Source organism: Vipera berus (genome assembly GCF_964194415.1).
Source record: "Vipera berus genome assembly, chromosome: 16".
Classification (NCBI taxonomy): Eukaryota; Metazoa; Chordata; class Lepidosauria; order Squamata; family Viperidae; genus Vipera; species Vipera berus.
The window spans coordinates 788,602-796,047 of NC_138219.1; positions in this window are offsets into that span (position 1 = coordinate 788,602).

Below are 7,446 nucleotides of genomic sequence, written 5' to 3' on the forward strand. Positions count from 1 at the left end.
AGAATAGAATAACAGAGTTGGAAGGGACCTTGGAGGTCTTCTAGTCCAACCCCCTGCTCAGGCAGGAAACCCTACATGATTTCAGACAAAAGCTTGTCCAATCTCTTCTTAGAAACTTCCAGTGTTGGAGCATTCACAACTTCTGGAGGCAGGTTGTTCCACTGATTAATTGTTCTAACTGTCAGGAAATTTCTCCTTATTTCTAGGTTGCTTCTCTCTTGGATTAGTTTCCATCCATTGCTTCTTGTCCTGCTTTCAGGTGCTTTGGAGAATAGCTTGACTCCCTCTACTTTGTGGCAGCTCCTGAGATACTGGAACACTTCTATCCTGTCACCCGTAGTTCTCTTCATTAAACTAGACATACCCAATTCCTGCAATAGTCCTTCATATGTTTTAGCCTCCAGCCCTCTAATCATCTATGTTGCTGTTCTCTGCATGCTTTCTAGAGCAGACATGTCAAACACAAGGCCCGGGGGCCAGATCCAGCCTGCGAAGTGGTTTCATGTGGCCCCCGAAGCCATCCTGGAAAGAGTGAGGGAACGGTCCCCGCTGCCTTGGCCCTGGCCCAGAGACCCTCCTTCTGCCAGAGACCCCCAGAGGCACCCTTGATGCCAATGATGTAGAGCTGGCCATGCCCACCCAGTAGGCCATACGTACTCCAGCTGCGCCCACCCAGTAGGCCGCGCCCACCCTGGCCATACCCACCCGGCCCCCCGAGGGCAACCACAATGCTGATGTGGCCCTCAATGAAATTGAGTTTGACACCCCTGTTCTAGAGTCTCAACATTTTTTTTTACATCATAGTGGCCAAAACTGCATGCATTATTCCAAGTGTGGCCTTACTGAGCCACTATAAAGTGGTATTAACCCTTCACATGATCTTGATTCTAATACATTGATCCCATAGATCACAGGTCTGCAACCCGTGGCTCCGGAGCCGCACGCAGCTCTTTCAACCATCTCCTGCGGCTCCCAGTCCTCTGCAATGTGCAGTCCAAAAAAAAAGTGGGACTAAAAAAGTTCAACCAATCAATTCAAACTTCTCATGGAAAAAAAACACCTTGTAAAACCTTGAATTGGTTGAAGTTCTTTGGTTTGTGGGACTTCCCACAAGCTGTTTGTGGGACTGCCCACAAACCTCTTTTCTTCCTCGGACTGCACATGGCGGCAGCGGAGGAAGAGACAGGAGGACCGCTGGAAAGGTGAGTGGGTCGGTCAGATGGGGCATGCTGGGAAGGGGAGGTTCTGTGTGTGTGTGTGTGTGTGTGTGTGTGTGTGTGTATGCGTGTGTGTGTGTGTGTGTCCTCTTCCTTTGGGCCAAAGACGGAGAGCACAGCGGCTACCACGCTGGCCTGGAGCACCTCCAGCATCTCTCAGCGAGTGCATTAGGCCACCCCAACAGCAGCAGCCATCGCCGGAATGATTGCTCAGCCCTTGGGGCCTGCTGCTGCCATGGGGGCCGGCCCAGGAATTTGTTTCTGCGGGGGAGGCGGAGGCTGATGGAGATGCGGCAGACCTCCAGCGTCTCTCTTGCTGCCACCTCCACCGCTACTGTCGGCTTCCGCTACGGCCGAACCCGGGCAGCCTCCTCCACCCCCAGCAGTGGCATCCGGAGGTTTTCCGGTTCCATCAGAACCAAGCAGCAAGTGGAAAATTTAGCAGTAGCAGCACTACCGGGGGTGGTTTCAATCGGCCCCTTCATTGCCAAGCATCCCCATAGAAGTCAATGGAGGCGCCGCAGCTGGCCTTTCGAGTGAATGAGAGCGAGAGAGAAGCTTTTCCAAACAAAACGTGAGTGAATGAGAGCGGAGGGGCCAGGGTAGGTGCATATCTTGCCTTGGCTCCACTCTTCAGTCAAACCCTGTTCTGCGCATGCGCGCATGTACGCGCATGCGCACACATTTTTTGCGGCTCCCAGTTTTTCCTTTTGTGTGGGAACCGGTTCCGAGTGGCTCTTTCACTGTTTCAGGTTGCTGACCCCTGTCATAGATTGTATGGGATGGATAGCCAAACTCCAGCCTTTGGATCATGCCGTCCCCACTGTTATATTGGCTTTTTGGAGCATCTCCAGGTCCTAAGGAGGAGGCAAGAAAGGAAGGTCAAGAAGAAGCAAGGCAAAATGCTGGACTAAAACCTACCTTAGCCATTTTGGAGATGTTATTATAAAATATGCCTGATCCCAAACCGATGAAATACTCTCTTAGCCATTGGACAATATTCCCCTTTTTGTTTTTGGGCTTGTTCTCCATCTCTTTAGCTTTGTAGGGAGGAGGAAAAAACCACAAGGTCAGATTTTGTCATTCAGAACATCCTTCGCCTGACTGCTGGTTTAGTCATTCCAACCGAAGAGAAAATGTGGAGCTCAGGGCTGAACTGTGGGGTTCCTGGTGTTCTCTGAGCTTGGTGGTTTTCTGGCAGACATTTCATGACCCAACTAGGTAACATGATCAGTGTGTTGACCGGAATTAGGAGACAGCCTAGGAAGTATCAATTGTGAACATGTTCAGACGGCCCCGCTGTCTTTGGGCGCTTGCAGAGTCAAGGACGCAGGTCATGAAAGGACAGCTTGGGAAACATCCCATGTCCTAACCCGACGGGAACGTAGAACACCCAAAAGGGGACATTTTTAGCTACTTCTGCCTTCTCCCTTCAGTGTGCCAGACTGACTGTTATGTACGAAGTAACCAGCCTGCATAGTTAATCAGCCTGGGAGTGGTCATTCTACCAGCGGGAATTCCTGGACACTGGGTTGGGTGTTTGAGGTAAGGCGGGAGATTCCTGCCAGGGGGTTGGCTAGCGTCCAGCGGCTGCTGGGCATATATAAAGTTACCCTGGACTGGTCACTCTCAGTTCCCTCCACGTGTAATCAAATAAACAATGTAATCACAATCTGTCTCGCTGTTAATGTCGCCGATCCGAATGCAACAGTGGCGACGAAGGTGGGATCGCGGCAGAACAGCGGAGAACAGGTGCGGCAGCCAAGAGCGCGCGGAGCGGGAGATTTGAATAGCCGTCAGCCGAAGTGCGAGCCGTCAGCCGCAGCGCGGAAAGGCAAGCATGGCTCAAGTCGGCTCACTGAAGGAATTCGACCCCAACTACCCGGAGGACTGGGAAGAGTACGTCGGCCAGGTCGAGGGATTCATGCTAGTGAACGGCATAACCGATGACCGGAAGAAGGCTGCAGCACTCCTTACAATTAGCGGCACACCAGTCTACCGGGTCGCCGTGGGCTTGTGCCAACCGGCCACCGTTGCCAGCGTGTCATATGCGGATCTTTTAGCTAAACTAAAAATGCATTTCACCCCCAAGCGGTCGGAACTTTTTTGGAGAAGAATCTTCGAAAAAAGGAACCAGAAGCCGGGTGAATCCATAACCCAATTTGTAGCCGCAGTAAGGGAAGCCGCACTCCATTGTAGATACGACAACCTGGAAGTGCGAATCCTGGGACAGAGTGGTCCTAGGGCTCCGCGATGAACAGTTGCAAAACAGAATCATTGCAAAGCCCACCGGAAACTTGCAAGAAGTTTTGGATGAACTACTCACATATGAGTCCACGGGGAAATGCGACCCCCCCCACAACAGCAATGGCGCAGCGGGTGAAATCAACCAAGAAAGCCATGTGGACGGTGGGGAGGAGGACTACCCGTGGGAAACGGACATCGACGAAATCACCCGGAGAGTCGGAAAAATTCCAGCGAGGACCAACCGTTCGGATGGCACCGACTGTCCCAGAAGACATCCACCACCGCAACCACACAGATCACCGAGGGAAAGTCAGAACCGACCGAGAGACCCCGAAGCTAAGTGTGGAAGCTGTGGAGACACCTGGGAGACACCCATCGTCACCCCCCCTTAAACCTAACGGGCACGTGAGGATTTGTGCCGACTATAAGGCGACACTGAACCGAGCAATGAAACAGCATGCTTACCTGGTCCCCACAGTGAAGCAGGTCCTCGCGACGATCCAGGACGGCGCCATCTTTGCTAAACTCGATTTGGCGCAGGCGTATTTGCAACTCACTGTTTCTCGGGAAGCTGCTGATGCTCAGACGATAGTTACCCACAAGGGGGCATTCTGAGTCCACCGTTTGCAATTCGGCATCGCTGCAGCTCCAGGCATCTTCCAAGAAGTGATGGAGAGGACCTTAAAGGGCATACCTATGCCCTTACTTTGATGATGTCTTGATTGCTGGAAAAACTGAGGAGGTCCTAGCAGACAGACTGGAAAAGGTACTGGGGAAATTTAGAGCTGCAGGGCTCAAATTAAAAAAAGAAAAGTGCTCCATTGGGGTAAAATCCACTGAATTTTTAGGTTACAGGATTGATGCTCAAGGCATACATCCTACTGAAGGAAAAATTAAGGCAATTAAATTAGCCCCAGAACCAAAAAATAAAGCAGAACTCCAAGCATTTTTAGGTCTCATAAATTTCTACCACACATTTTTACCACACAAAGCGGCCATAGCTGAACCACTACACAGACTGGAGAGTCGGACAAAAAAAACCCTTGGCAGTGGCAGGAACAACACAAACGGAGTTTCCAAACACTGAAGGACATACTGTCCAGCAGGTCCACTGTCACGCATTTCATTGAGGGCAAACCAATATACTTAGCATGCGATGCATCACCATATGGGGTGGGGGCAGTGATAAGCCACATGGATGGCAAAGGGGAGCAAAGGCCTATAGCATACTATTCCAGAACCCTGACCAAGGCAGAGAGAAATTATGCACAAATTGACAAGGAAGCATTGGCCATTGTGGCAGGGGTAAAAAAGTTCCATGATTACCTATATGGCAGGAACTTCACAATATTCACTGACCACAAACCCCTCTTAAGTCTGTTCACAACAGACAAACAGACTCCCCAAATCATGTCACCTAGAATGCTTAGATGGTCAATCTTCTTATCAGCATATACATTTTCCATCAAACACAGGCCAGGGAAGGAAATGGGTCATGCAGACGGATTGAGCAGGCTACCCCTACCAGTCACAGACACAGACCCAGCTCCAGCGGGTCAAATTTTCACACTTCAAGAACTCCCTGAATGCCCTCTGACGGCCAGAGACATCGCCACTGCCACGAGCAAGGACCCTATACTCAGCAGAATAGCAACATGGGTCCAAGGGGGATGGCCAAGGGAAAACCCTGACCCCAAATTCTCACCTTACTTCAGAAGAAGGGATGAAATGTCATCACACCATGGGTGTCTACTATGGGGAAACAGGGTAGTAGTGCCAGAGAAGCAGAGGGACAAGGTCATCAAAGATAGTTTGAGGGACACCCAGGACTTGTTCGCATGAAAGCATTAGCCAGAAGTCATTTGTGGTGGCCAGGATTAGACAAGGCAATCGAGGACAGGGTAGCAGTGTGTTACCAGTGCCAGAAGTCAAGACCAAAACAGTCACACACACCAGTACACAGGTGGGAGACAACTCACAACCCCTGGTCCCGTATACATATAGACTTTGCGGGGCCATTCCAGGGCCAGACCTTCTTAGTAGTGGTAGATAGCTATTCCCGGTGGTTAGAGGTAGTGCCTGTTAAAAGCATGACAGCTGCGAAGACAATACAGGTCTTGCGGGGACTCTTTGCCACTCATGGGTTACCTGATGTAGTGGTGTCTGACAACGGCCCTCAATTCACATCTAATGAATTTCAGGACTTCCTCAAGGCCAACTGGATTAGACATGCAACATCTGCACCCTTCCATCCCTCCACCAACGGATTGGCTGAAAGGAACGTGAGGACAACCAAGGAAGCCCTGCGGAGAATCATTGTCGGGGACTGGCACCAGAGACTGGCTCAGTTCTTGCTGGCTCAGCACACAACACCGTGCACGGCAACAGGGAAAAGCCCAGCGGAAATGAGGTGGGGCAGAAGGTTGACAACCAAATTAGACAGACTTCACCCTGATAAGCTGACAGCAGAAACTGAACAGGACTGCTCAGCCAGATCACTGAACATTGGGGACTTAGTGTGGGCCAGGAACTATGGACAAGGGGACAAGTGGACACATGGAGTAGTAATTGGCAAATTGGGACCTTTATCTTACATCATAGAGGAGGAAGGGGAACGTCAGATCAGGAGGCACATTGACCAACTCAGGAAAAGGGCTCCTGAGAATACCTCATCGGGCCCCGGAGCGGCTCAACAAATGCACAATAACAATCATCACGAATCACGTCAATATCAGACTCAGATGACCCAACAGAACCCGGGAGCCCTGGCCAACCCACCAGCAGTCGGGTTCTCGGGGTCACCTTCAAGTGGGACTGAACCGTCGGAGGTTACCACTGAGTCACTACGAAGGGTCCCCACAGGAACTCCACAGCCAGAGGGCCCCCAGCATGGAGGGGTTCCACAACAGGCCAAGAGGACAAACCTGGAAAGGAACAATATGCCGGACAGTCCACCTGGGAGATACCCTGCCAGGGATCATAGACCTCCGGCATACCTAAGGGACTATGTAAGATAATAGTTTCACAATTGGGGGGAAGGGGTGTTATGTACGAAGTAACGAGCCTGCATAGTTAATCAGCCTGGGAGTGGTCATTCTACCGGCGGGAATTCCTGGACACTGGGTTGGGTGTTTGAGGTAAGGCGGGAGATTCCTGCCAGGGGGTTGGCTAGCATCCAGCGGCTGCTGGGCATATATAAAGTTACCCTGGACTGGTCACTCTCAGTTCCCTCCACATGTAATCAAATAAACAATGTAATCACAATCTGTCTCGCTGTTAATGTCGCCGATCCGAACGCAACACTGACGGTGAAATCTTTATCTTGTCTTTGCCAGCTTTGCCAGGTGGATTGCTTATGTCATCAGAAGGAATAAATACAAGGATTTCTTGTCATTCGGGGCTTCTCTATTTTAGAGGAGCCTGTCTTTGTTCATCTGAATAAAAACGTAAAGCTTAAAGGCAACTTCTGGTTTCCTGTATTTTTTTTTATCAAGCAAAAGCTCAGAACCTGCACAGCAAGTGAGGATGACCATTGATACGGAGAGGGCAAAACACTTGTGCAGAAACACCGAGAAAAGCTGCCTCCCTTCTAGCACTGATGAGGTTACCTAGCTGGGTCATGAAACGTCTGCAAGAAAACCACCAAGAACCCCACCCAACTGGCATTACCTGGCACCGTCATCAGGGCCAGGGTGTGTGTGTATGTTTGTGTGAGTATGTGTGTTGCATACTGTTGTTCTGATGACCTTGCAAAACAATCATTTGCAAAGAAAAAAATGGCTGGCCGAGCTCACCCTTGCTGTGTAGAGTGACAAAAATTCTTGCCAGAAGGAAAAGGAACCTGGGCAGGGGAACTCTCGAACCCCGGTCTGGTGCATCTTTGCATCAAGGTTGGTGATGCTAAACCAGACATGCACTCTCTCTCTCCCCCTCCCTCTCTCTGTCCTCTCTCCCTCCCCCCTTTCTCCCTCCCCCCTCTCTC